The sequence below is a fragment of the Haliotis asinina genome, chromosome 11 (genome assembly GCF_037392515.1).
Source record: "Haliotis asinina isolate JCU_RB_2024 chromosome 11, JCU_Hal_asi_v2, whole genome shotgun sequence".
Taxonomy (NCBI): Eukaryota; Metazoa; Mollusca; class Gastropoda; order Lepetellida; family Haliotidae; genus Haliotis; species Haliotis asinina.
The window spans coordinates 32,722,816-32,736,556 of NC_090290.1; the positions used below are offsets into that span (position 1 = coordinate 32,722,816).

The window sequence follows — 13,741 nt, forward strand, 5'->3', positions numbered from 1 at the left end:
TGCATCAACGGCTCCTGATAGGCAGCTAAATGCATAATCTTTCGCACGTTGCATAACCTTGTGATATTATTAGCAGATGAGAAAACTTACTTTCTCCCTGACAAACACCCACAGTGTCCTCTATGTTGTCGATCACACCGTTGAAGGTTACCACATAACCTGGAATGAGCTTGTTGATGGTCACGGAATTCTGAAATTGTGTGATATATGATCATTTCAAACAAGCATATACAATTATTAGGAGATCTGAGAGAATTTGCAGTGAGATGGAACAATATGGGACTGTAGCGGCACCTTTTGTTGCCATCTTACTGTGGCGAATTCAAAACCAGAAAAGCAATAAATACAACGATAAAACGTGAAAGAGAGACACATTTTAGAAATGGGCATGATGTCTTCAGTTACATTCTAACTAACTACTCTCACTAACTGTGCACATATATAAAGTATAACTCATAGGTAGAACAACCATGTATAATCGACAAGGGTTGCTTTCTGCCATAGTTATGTGGTATGCTTCTACGATACTTACTTCAACAAGCTCTGCAAAAAATTTCAACGAAGTTGCCTGTAAGAAGTTTCCTTGTACTTTTATCCCATTGACCACGTCTTCTTTATTGAAGAAAACACATACGACGGTTTCCTTGCTGAATGCGTTTTCTCCCAATTCTTTTGCAATGGGCGTGATTAGTTTATCCGTGCCCACTGAAAATGGAAATCATAAAATGTATTTTATCTGTGTACCTTAAGGTACATCATAATGCATAATAATGTTCAGTGGGTATTTATACCGCACGTGTAATTGATTCCGCAAATACGAAAGACATTAGTAATTCGCTAGTAGGGGGTTAATATTTCCCCGTTTTCGCTATATTTGTACCTGTTTTGATATAGTAATAATGATTGTGTCTGGTATGTTCTATTAAGTCTCACTTTAATGAAGAAAACATTAAGTATGTTCATTTCTCAGTTAGGAATATATGTAAAATGTTACCTTCAGTGAATGTCAGGCCTTTAGCGTCGTCGAGTGACAGAACTGTGACGAGAATTGTCTGTTTATCTTTGGTAGTATCCTCAAACGTCAACCTTCTACTGACACCAGGATCACGCTTAAAGATAAGGGTCAAAGATTCGTGTTTTGTTGAGTAAGTAAGGGAACATAAAACAGAGTAATACAATCACAATGAGAACGTATGTGTACATACGATTTTGCTTTTAACGCCCCGTTACGTTATTTTCAGTTCAAAACGTCTGTTGTGTGCACTAACACGGGTATAATGATAACAAGAAAGAAAGTACATGTTTGCGTTGAGTAAATGATTAGCCGAGTCTGACGGAAGTAATATAACGTCATTAAGACAACGGACTCAATACGGTCGGAGATGTAAGGACGAGATACGAAAATAGGACCAACTAATACGAACAATGAACAATTTGGCTGCGTTACACTTTTAAATTGTTAGCAATGAAGTTTGATACTTACCGTAGTTGAAACAACTTCAAAGAAGTTGGGTACTGTGCCTGGTGGTGCTCTTGTGTAGTAGGTATCCACAAAGGCTGGAGGGCTATATATCGCCTCCAGAACAGTCTTGTTTCCGACGATAAACTTCTGCACCTCGAACGGAGCGTTGTCACTCGTGCCATTCATATTAAATTGCTCGCACCTTTCTACTGTGATGACATAGACAAAATAGTTGCATGTGATATTCTGTCTCAATGTTCTTTTGTTTAATTAGTATAGCATGTACATGTAATGGAAGAACACCCACGAAACTGAAAAAGGCAATATGCACCCCTTCCAAATACATCAAAACCTCATAATGTTGATACAAGGACTGTGGGTCTGTTTAGGCTTATCAAGACTTTGTCCTTTCTGGGTCACGTCATGGATTAACCGTTCAGTCCAAAAACACAACCATTGCGTAGAATGAATGAAAAGGACTGAGTCATACCTGACAATCAGATACTGTGCTTATAATAACGACTGACATCCACTGCCAATGTCTGGATAGTCTTGTTAAATTCATTACATGCCTTACATTTTATATTTACATTTTGACGTAAAATGGCACATTAGCGGTTACAAGGTGGAAGTGACTGGTCACCTTTCTGGACGGCTGAATTATTAGTATTAAGCTTTACAGATTTAAAATAGTCATGCTGGTAAAATTCACCATCAGCTTAAGCACCCATGCCCCCTCTACACGCAGCCCAGAAAGCGAATGGAACTTTTCTCGAGATGCGCTGCCTTGTCAAACTCACTTCCACACTCACAAAATTGCAGCCTCCAGCATTACAGAGTTTCAAAAGCGCTTTGTTCCCGGTGGACAACACGGGCACTCTCCTGATCTACGCCAAGAGATGAGGAGGTACCAAACCAAGGTCACCGAGAACAGTGGGGAGTTGCGGGCTTTTCAAGACCAGGCAAAAAATGGGTTGGATTGCTGTTCTGTTCCACAAACTGCATGTAAACATGATGCAGTGGTTTCTCAGAAAGCATCTCCACAAATGACCGACACTGAGCAGACTTTCTAAAGGACTTCACTTGGCTAAATCCCAGCCAGACGTGCTTCTTCTACAACCTTGGCACATTTGAAATAAAGTTCCTTGCTTTCATCATGAGTCTTGACAAGCGCCATCAGAGGATCATCGGATAAATAGGTATATACAAAAGTACAAATAAAAATCTATGATGAACAGCCTGCGCCTTCATCAAACCACTCCTACCTGAATTCAGTGCACTCATAAACGATTACGAGAGGACTGAAGGTGATGGGTTCAGGCAGTAAAGACACTGGGTGTATTGCCTTGTCAACTGCTCCTCAAAGAGTAGGAAAGGACTGGCACGACAAACATATTTGTGTCGTCATTTTGAAAACAAAGTTGTTTACTAACACACACACATAAACACACACACATCCACATTTGGAGCGCGGGTGTAGAATCTCTTTGATAACTCATGTCAGAGCGTTTTTTCTTCTTAGCAGTCCACAAGCTTTATACTAATACCTTAAATTTATCAATAATAAGAAAACTTACCTGTTGTTCCACTTGTTGTTGTTGTTCCACTTGTTGTTGTTCCACTTGTTGTGGTTGTTCCACTTGTTGTTGTTGTTCCACTTGTTGTGGTTGTTCCACTTGTTGTGGTTGTTCCACTCGTTGTTGTTGTGCCGCTGGTAGTAGTTGTTCCACTTGTCGTTGTACCTGTTTACCCAATATCATAAAACTTGATACCCGTGTGTCCTGAATAAACTCGTAGCTTCAAAGAGTACTTTTTGTAAAAAAGAACAAAAAACACCATAATATGAACTGGAAAATATGGTAAGATGTAAACTTATAATAATTGCTGTATTTAATGAATAGTTTTGCATATTCCAGTGTTTACATGAAATACATGTAATAATGTTGCATATATATTACCAACATCTTTATCTGAAGGCGTCTGATATTCACATATATTTGAATTATATATGCTGTTACTAAGTCCGTATTTTATAAGTGTAGCATAAGATACTTGACAATTGTCGGTAACTGACACTTTTGAGTTTCATCACAAACCGTAACAGTCTTTTCAGCCTTGTATAATAACAAAAAAAAACCCACAACATAAAGCTAGTTCAGTATCTAGGTGTGCACTCAAAAGCATGTTACGAAATGTTTTGAAATTTGAAATGTACTCTTTCTCAGTGACTTATTTTGAGCGCCTCGAATTAATGCTCCCCTAAAAAAGGATTCGCTCAAATCAGATTGGTGACTCCATTCGGTCCACAAATAAGAATTCGTAGACTACAAGTGTCCTTCAATGGACAGCCTTACCTGTTGTCTCGTGCTGGCATATGACAAGTTCAGATACCGAGCTAGTTGCTGGCACAAGGATGTCTGATACAGGACCATTGATGGAAATCTGAACATGAAAAAAGGCGATGTGCAACTTTCACACAATCACTTTATGCATCAATATATACAATGCAAATGATAGTTTATACACTCAAGACTGTGGACATAACCTGCTAAGCAATAAAAGCGAAAATGGGCATTTCAAAAGAAAGTCATTGAAAGAGCTGACAATGACTTTTTCATATATGTGGCCTCTAAACCTTGAAGGAAAAACTTACTTCAAAAACAGATGGATTTTGTGGATCTTCAGTGCCATCAAGTTCTTCGAAGACTTCGGGTTTGTCTTTTCCAGCTGGAGTGGTTACTGTCACTGGATTTGGACTTGGTGTAACTGGCACAGTAGTGAGGAAAACTGGTTTGCCATCAACAGTGCCTGGCGTACTGCTAGAGGTATCAACTGGTGATCCATTGACACTGAAGCCCTCAGGTTTCTCGTCAGTTACCAAGATAATCGTATCAGTCGAAGGTTTGACAGGGAACTCAGTCTCCTACAAAGTTAAAACAAATGCTTTATTACCTTCACTTGAAAATTCTTTCACCACAATCAAATGGGTAACAACAAATCTTCTTTGCAAACTACAAGCAAACGGTAAATAGTACAAATCTTCTTTGATGTCATCCTATCTTCAATCCAATATTTTCACGCCAAGTTTATTAAACTGCTCGCCAACATAGTGTATAAATTATCATTCAGTTCAGGAGGGTTTATTCAGATCCGAAAAGGTTATCTTATCAGTCGAAGGTTTGACAGGGAACATTGTTTTCTCATTCAGCACATACTCTCCACAGACATACCCTAGGATTTGTGGTTTCCTTAGGAGGCACCGAAGTGAAGATCGTTTTAGATGTGACCTTCACTGAGTCAACAAAGGGTGACTCATCCAAAGGTATTTGCGACAGAGGGTTGTCTGTGTTACCGACTGGGGATGATGTTGGTGCCGGTGATGGGTTCTCACTTGCGTTCATCAGATCAAGCTTGTCACATGGGGTAGTTCCTGTAATGTTGTCATAAAACAAGGGTCATAACATTTTCTGGTAGTATTTGTTAAAGCAAGTTCCAGGTCTTGATTTTGCAAAGAAAAAAACCCAAAATATAAGTACTAGAGCACACCAGGATATGACAAGTACATATGCATATAATAATATCATCGATATCCCAACAGTGTATATCCGATTCGAACTGCTTAGTATAGTACTTCGGTCTATGACAAGTGGATATACATAAAATCATGACAACAGTGGACAATCGAATTGAAAATATAATTATTTTTCTTTAGTCATTAAGAAAGGGAGACTGGGGCAAAAGTGTCGAGGTCAATAAGTATTTTAGAATAAAAGTATTACAAATTGACGACATACAATAAACAATTTATGATTGAACCATAACACATGTTAGTGACATGATTTTTTTAAAGGTTGTGGATCTGGTTGTACCGGATGTGGTTGTTCCGGACGTAGTTGTGCCGGACGTGGTTGTACCAGATGTGGTTGTTGTTGCACTGGTTGTTGTTGTTCCACTTGTAGTCGTTCCTAATGGAAATAATTCTATTATATATACCCTAACAGATCCTGTATTCCATCAAGGTATGATAATACGTTGTATATTTGTCGACAATTGATACTTTTTTAGTTTCATCACAAACCGTAAAAGTCTTTTCAGCCTATACAACAAACGGCCATAACAACAGTTTAATGTCTAAGTATACACTCAAAGCCATGCCATTAGAAGTTTCTTAAGAAATTTGAAATGTAATCCTTCTGAGTGACTTCTTTGGAGCACCTCGAATTAATGCTCTCCCAAAAATGGTTTCGCTCAAATCTGATTCGTGATTCCATTCCGTCTACAAATATGAATTCATAGATTACAAGTGTCCTTCAATAGACGGCCTCACCTGTTGTCTCGTGCTGGCATATGACAAGTTCAGATACCGAGCTAGTTGCTGGCACAAGGATGTCTGATACAGGACCATTGATGAGAATCTGAACATGAAAAAAGGCAATGTGCACCTTTCACACAATTACTTTATGCATCAATATAGACAATGCAAATGATAGTTTATACACTCAGGACTATAGACGTCGAACATAATGGCGATGGAAGCGATGAACTGGCATTTCAAAAGAAAGCTGCTGATAGAACTGTGAATCACTTATTCATATATGTAGCCTCTAAACCTTGAAGAAATACTTACTTCAAAAAGAGATGGATTTTGTGGATCTTCAGTGCCATCAAGTTCTTCGAAGACTTCAGGTTTGTTTTTCCCAGCTGGAGTGGTTACTGTCACTGGATTTGAACTTGGTGTAACTGGCACAGTAGTGAGGAAAACTGGTTTGCCATCAACGGTACCTGGGGTACTGCTAGAGGTATCAACTGGTGATCCATTGACACTGAAGCCCTCAGGTTTCTCGTCAGTTACCAAGATAATCGTATCAGTCGAAGGTTTGACAGGGAACTCAGTCTCCTACAAAGTTCAATCAAATGCTTTATTACCTTCATTTGAACATTATTTCACTACAATCAAACAGTTAAAAACAAATCTTCTTTGAGGTCATACATTCTTCAAGCCAATAGTTTACGCCAATTCGCCAGCAAAGTATATAGATTATCATTCAGTTCAGGAGGGTTTATTCAGATCCGAATAGGTTATCATATCAGTCGAAGGTTTGACAGGGAACGTTGTTTTCTCATTCAGCACATGTTCTCTAAAGACATACCCTAGGATTTGTGGTTTCCTTTGGAGGCACCGAAGTGAAGATCGTTTTAGATGTGACCTTTACTGAGTCAACAAAGGGTGACTCATCCAAAGGTATTTGCGACAGAGGGTTGTCTGTGTTACCGACTGGGGATGATGTTGGTGCCGGTGATGGATTCTCACTTGCGTTCATTAGATCAAGCTTGTCACATGGAGTTGTTCCTGTAATGATGTCATAAAACAAGGGTTATAACATCTTATGGATGTATTTGTGAAATCAGTTTGCAGGTCTTCATTTTACAAAGGAAAAAGGACGGCACACCAGGATATGACAAGTGCATATGCATATAATTATATCATCGATATCGCAACAGTGCAAATCCGATTCGAACTGCTTAGTACAGAATTTTGGTCCATGACAAATGCATATACATAAAATCATGACAACAGTGCACAATCGAAATGAAAATATAATTATTTTTCTTGTTAGTCGTTAACATTGAGAAAATGAAGCATAAGTGTCGAGGTCGGTTAATAATTTAGAATACAAGTATTGTTAACTGACATACAATACACAATTTATGATTGAACCATAACACATGTTAGTGACATGATTTCTTTTAAAGGTTGTGGATCTGGTTGTACCGGATGTGGTTGTTCCGGACGTAGTTGTGCCGGACGTGGTTGTACCAGACGTGGTTGTACCAGATGTGGTTGTTGTTGCGCTGGTTGTTGTTGTTCCACTTGTAGTCGTTCCTAATGGAAATAATTGTATTATATATATCCTAACAAATTCTGTATTCTATCCACATAAGATAATGCACTGCACGCTCGTTGACATCTCACACTTTTTTTAGTTTCATCGCAAACCATAAATGTCTGTTCAGCCTATACAACAAACAAATGGCCATAACGCCAGTTTAGTGTCTAAGAGTACACTCAAAGCCATGTCACTGGACGTTTCTTAAGAAATTTGAAATGTAATCCTTCTGTGTGACTTCTTTGGAGCACCTCGAAGTATTGCCTCCGGCTAAAAGGATTCCTTTAAATAAGACTGATGATTCCATTCCGTCTACAAATATGAATTTATAGATTACAAGTATCCTTAAACACAAAATATAATGGACAGCCTTACCTGTTGTCTCGTGCTGGCATATGACAAGTTCAGATACCGAGCTAGTTGCTGGCACAAGGATGTCTGATACTTTGCCATTGACGGGAACCTGAACATAAAAAAAGGCAATGTGTAACTTTCACATAATCACTTTATGCATCAATATATACAATGCAAATGATAATTTATACACTCAGGACTATAGACGTCGAACATATCGGTTAATGAATTTAAGAAAAAAACTGCCTTTCAAGAGAGAGCCATTGAAAGAACTGGGAATCACCTGAACCGTGAAGAAATACTTACTTCAAAAAGAGATGGATTTTGTGGATCTTCAGTGCCATCAAGTTCTTCGAAGACTTCAGGTTTGTTTTTCCCAGCTGGAGTGGTTACTGTCACTGGATTTGAACTTGGTGTAACTGGCACAGTAGTGAGGAAAACTGGTTTGCCATCAACGGTACCTGGGGTACTGCTAGAGGTATCAACTGGTGATCCATTGACACTGAAGCCCTCAGGTTTCTCGTCAGTTACCAAGATAATCGTATCAGTCGAAGGTTTGACAGGGAACTCAGTCTCCTACAAAGTTCAATCAAATGCTTTATTACCTTCATTTGAACATTATTTAACTACAATCAAACGGTTAAAAACAAATCTTCTTTGAGGTCATACATTCTTCAAGCCAATAGTTTACGCCAACTCGCCAGCAAAGTATATAAATTATCATTCAGTTCAGGGGGGTTTATTCAGATCCGAATAGCTTATCTTATCAGTCGAAGGTTTGACAGGGAACGTTGTTTTCTCATTCAGCACATACTCTCCACAGACATACCCTAGGATTTGTGGTTTCCTTAGGAAGCACCGAAGTGAAGATCGTTTTAGATGTGACCTTCACTGAGTCAACAAAGGGTGACTCATCCAAAGGTATTTGCGACAGAGGGTTGTCTGTGTTACCGACTGGGGATGATGTTGGTGCCGGTGATGGATTCTCACTTGCGTTCATCAGATCAAGCTTGTCACATGGAGTTGTTCCTGTAATGATGTTATACAACAAGGATCATAACATCTTATGGAAGTGTTCGTGAAATTAGTTCACAGGTCTTTTATTGAAAAGCCCCAAATCTGACCAACCAAGCACATCAGAGAACGAGAAGTACACAAATCATATCAGCGATATTGCAGTGTGTACATTCGAGTTGAGAATGTACTTATGTTTGTTTTTAGCCATTAACAAAGAGAATTGAGGCAAAAGTGTAAACATATATAAGAGACATGATTTTTTACCCGTTGAGGATGTGGTTGTGCCGGAAGTGGTTGTACCGGATGTAGTTGTACCGGATGTGGTTGTTCCAGATGTGGTTGTGGCCGTTGTTTCTGAAATAAACATTTTTGTCATCTTTTACGTAGAGATTCCTAATATGTACACGACAGTGCGTGTGTGTGTGTGTGTGCGTGCGTGCGTGCGTGCGTGTGTGTGTGTGTGTGTGTGTGTGTGTGTGTGTGGTGGTGATGGCAGGAGGGGCATGGGGAAGGAGAAGCTGAATGGTCCAGATATCAGAAATGTTGAAGAATAAATAATAAAACTTAAAGAGTGAAAATGAAATTGTTCAAAACCAACATTTAGACTCATTGCCTTATTCTATTTCTGATTTTTCAGTTACATCTGGAAATTATCCAGTTAAATACACAATCCAATGTTTTTCCACAATTACAATTGTTCTGTCTCTTAATTACAAGACAATCATATTTAGATATGAATGTGGACAGTCAGAGCTAGATCAAATATTTAACGAGCTTTAGTATAACTGAGACCTATGCCTAAATGCACAGCCTGTTGGTTTCATATACAGTAGTCTTTATTTAGGTTTACTTGGGTTTTTTTTACTATCATTTTGCATGGTGGAATATCATTGGCCCTCTTGATGCTTTTCATTGTTAAATATGAAAAATCGCGGCAAATATATGTTTTACCTGGTGCCTCATAACATCCCTCAGGTTCTATGTTCTTTATATTGACCGCTGTAGCTCCAGCTTTCGGCGTTATCTTCGCCTGCAGCGTTTTTGATGATACTAGTTCAAGTCCGTCCGGTATACTCAAAACGGCTCTGTCTCCAGTGAATGGAACTTCCTAAAAGCGAATTTTGTTACGTAGATAATTAAAATCGTTTCGGCACTACGATTAAGGTGAAGATAATGAGGGTCAGCTGTATATGCACGGTGGACTAGAGGATGGCTTAGGATAATGAGAAGTAGTGGTTGTAGCAGTCGCAGCAGTAATTGTAGTATTGAAGAAGTACTTATACACTAACCTTGATAATTTCGGTTGATCCATCATCATTCGACACTTGCAATGCTGCCTTTTCCATTTCATCACCGGTTATTGTCAATGAGAAAAGTTCTGCATTTGTCCCTGTTTTTGTGTTGATTCTGATGTTCAACAGAACGTTGCCAGTAACACCGGGACTGATTTGGAATGCAACTCCCGACTGTGGTAAGTCGTTAGCGGTCACGGAAATGTCATCTACGGGCACGTTCTTCTTTTCACAAACTTTGAAAGAAAAACACGAGGCTTTGTAGCTAATCGGCATATTTCTGGAATAACACTAAATAATAAATAAGAAAAAACAAAAAAAACATAACATATTACTGTCAAGCAGATATCCATACCGCAAGATATTGCATTAGTCACTAGCTGACATGATATACTGTCATGGGTGAATAAATTTCAAGATCCGAGTTACAGCAAATACAATCAAAGTTCAAGCCACATTCTGACTCACCCGCTGTCGTAGATGATGTAGTTCCTGGAAGAGAATTCGAGACGGTTGAAGGATTCTAAATCGCCATAGTACATGACGCATACCTAAGGGATCTGGACAATTTTATTTGTAAACTTACAAGGGTTTTACGTACATTTATGAACTCATCCATTCACTTCGTTATCATCCTATGTGACTGACAGTGCAAAACCTCACTCAGAACCAATGCAATGTTATCTACCCGATACTGAAATAATTTTAGGTTATCCCAAACTAAACGTTCGTATCTTGGTGGTGATACGGCCTTTGTGTAAGGAAAAACTCTGAATTACCTGAAGTGGTCGTCGTTTCCACTGCAAAAAGAGAAGGAAGCGTACCGGTAATAAATTTCAACAAGAACATTTCGAACCTTAAAGAACTGATCATCAAAGCATTATGCATCAATATACTGAACGACAAAAGAAACATCACTCTGACCTTTTGTCAAGTTTTTGAATAGCAGACATGAACGCTTACTTCTATGAGACATTTTTAGGGAAGGTGACTGGGTAAGGACTTGCAAATTTGAATTGTGTAGTTTTCACTCATCCGTTTTGGCATATGCTCTTCTCTTCGCTGCAAAATCATTTACGTGATATTTTCCAAAAAGTGGTTAGGGGAGGCAATGTTTCAGTTGCGTGTAAAAAACTTAGAGCAACAGGCGAGTAAAGTCCTTTCCATGTTTTAAAGCTAATCAACTGGCTAGGGCTTCATTACTGTAAATACCTGTAAAGTGTGGTCTCGTTGTGGCTTTGGTAGTCGTTGTTGTGGCTTCCGTTGTTCCGAAAAGACCTTTACCCTCTGTTGAAACAAATGTGAAAGAAAAAGTCCTTACAAGAAAAGGGCCCCGGACATATACTTCTACAATCAGACAATATTCAGCCAGAGTGTAGGACATGTACATAGCTAGCCTCGGGTCTAATCTGAGAGTTTGTGTTTTGAGCTATAAGTGTATATTCAACACCAGAAATACACTCTTAGAAAGGTTATGTTTGTTAAACTTGAAACATTATTTGTAATCACAAGTGTTGGTGTTGCTTGCATTTGGACGACTCTGTGTCGACAAAGGGTAGACCCTTGTCGGCCGGTTCTGGCAGTTCATACTTTCTTTATTCGGCTTTAGTAAGTGGATGTCAATTTTAATAGTGCTTTAATAGTGCTGCCAAGAAGTCATGGCTAATCTTGAGAGCGGTTGCACTGTAACATTTCACCATCATCACTTACTAGAAAAAGATATACTATTTAGGTATAGCCACCACACTCTGATTATCCAACATCAGATTCTTTTAAATACAATTGAGAATTTTATGTTCTGTGAACAGGACCACATTCTTGAAGTTATTTGTAATGTCCTTTCAACACTGGTTGTAGCATCTTACCCGTGGTAGTAGTTGACGTTGATGTTGAAGTTGTCCCTGGAAAGGTATAAGAAATAATGCAATGCAATGTTGATGTAAGCATTCTAACTGTACTGTATGTATACAATGCATACAATTATTTATGCATAATGCATCTCTCACTTAAACGATCATTTCAGTGAATATTTAATGTATTTTATAGCAGTCCTTTATTAGTTTTTATGTTTGGCTTTAACATGCATGGTTAATACTTGCGGCACAGTACCCGTGGTGGTGCCTGAAATAGAAACAAACACTGAATTAACATTTACGACAGGAAAATGTCAACAACAAATGCCATCATGCAATCATCGTCACCATCCTAGGAGAGACCTATATTATGATTATGAGCAGGTTAACACATAACGGTGCACATTTAATATTTGTTTCATTATCATTTTCTTGTTAACTAGACACCACTAATTCCTACACTAATTCCTATTGTTTTGTGATACGAATGCAGGTAATTGTAATACCGCTGGTTGTAGCACTGGTTGTAGTTCCCGAAGTTGTTCCACTGGTTGTTGCTGAAGTTGTAGCACTGGTCGTTGTTCCCGATGTAGTTGCGCTGGTTGTTGCTGGGAAAGTGTTATTCATTATTTTAAAAAAATGACATTCTCTCTTAATTACATCTCTAACACTTAATTATTCATACGAATGTTTTCATTGTACGAGGCGTTTGTATATTACGTCAGGTTAAACAAAAACTGCAGATCATCGGTTTTAAGCAAGAACATGTCATTATCGCATTTTGTTGTCTTACCACTGGTTGTTGTTCCAGACGTTGTTGTCGTACCACTGGTTGTTGTTCCAGATGTAGTTGTACCACTGGTTGTTGTTCCAGATGTTGTTGTACCACTGGTTGTTGTTCCAGACGTTGTTGTCGTACCACTGGTTGTTGTTCCAGACGTTGTTGTTGTACCACTGGTTGTTGTCGTTCCAGACGTTGTTGTAGTACCACTGGTTGTTGTTCCAGACGTTGTTGTTGTACCACTAGTTGTTGTTCCAGACGTTGTTGTTGTACCACTGGTTGTTGTTCCAGACGTTGTTGTTGTACCACTGGTTGTTGTTCCAGACGTTGTTGTTGTACCACTGGTTGTTGTTCCAGATGTTGTTGTACCACTGGTTGTTGTTCCAGATGTAGTTGTAGTACCACTGGTTGTTGTTCCAGATGTTGTTGTTGTACCACTGGTTGTTGTTCCAGACGTAGTTGTTGTACCACTGGTTGTGGTTGTTCCAGACGTAGTTGTAGTACCACTGGTTGTTGTTCCAGACGTTGCTGTTGTACCACTGGTTGTTGTTCCAGACGTAGTTGTTGTACCACTGGTGGTTGTTCCAGATGTAGTTGTTGTACCACTGGTGGTTGTTCCAGATGTCGTTGTCGTACCACTAGTTGTTGTTCCAGATGTAGTTGTACCAGAGGTTGTTGTTCCAGACGTAGTTGTAGTACCACTGGTTGTTGTTCCAGATGTTGTTGTTGTACCACTGGTTGTTGTTCCAGATGTTGTTGTACCACTGGTTGTTGTCGTTCCAGACGTAGTTGTTGTACCACTGGTTGTTGTTCCAGACGTTGTTGTTGTACCACTAGTTGTCGTTCCAGACGTTGTTGTTGTACCACTGGTTGTTGTTCCAGATGTTGTAGTTGTACCACTGGTTGTTGTTCCAGACGTTGTTGTTGTACCACTGGTTGTTGTTCCAGACGTAGTTGTTGTACCACTGGTGGTTGTTCCAGATGTTGTTGTTGTACCACTGGTGGTTGTTCCAGATGTCGTTGTCGTACCACTAGTTGTTGTTCCAGATGTAGTTGTGCCAGAGGTTGTTGTTCCAGACGTAGTTGTAGTACCA

The 13,741-nt window shown here is 39.1% G+C and overlaps 1 pseudogene; it reads right to left on the minus strand.

Annotated features, from left to right (window-relative positions):
* The window catches only part of LOC137255371 (mucin-19-like), a 194,076-nt pseudogene that overhangs the window by 59,532 nt on the left and 120,803 nt on the right, over positions 1-13,741 (minus strand).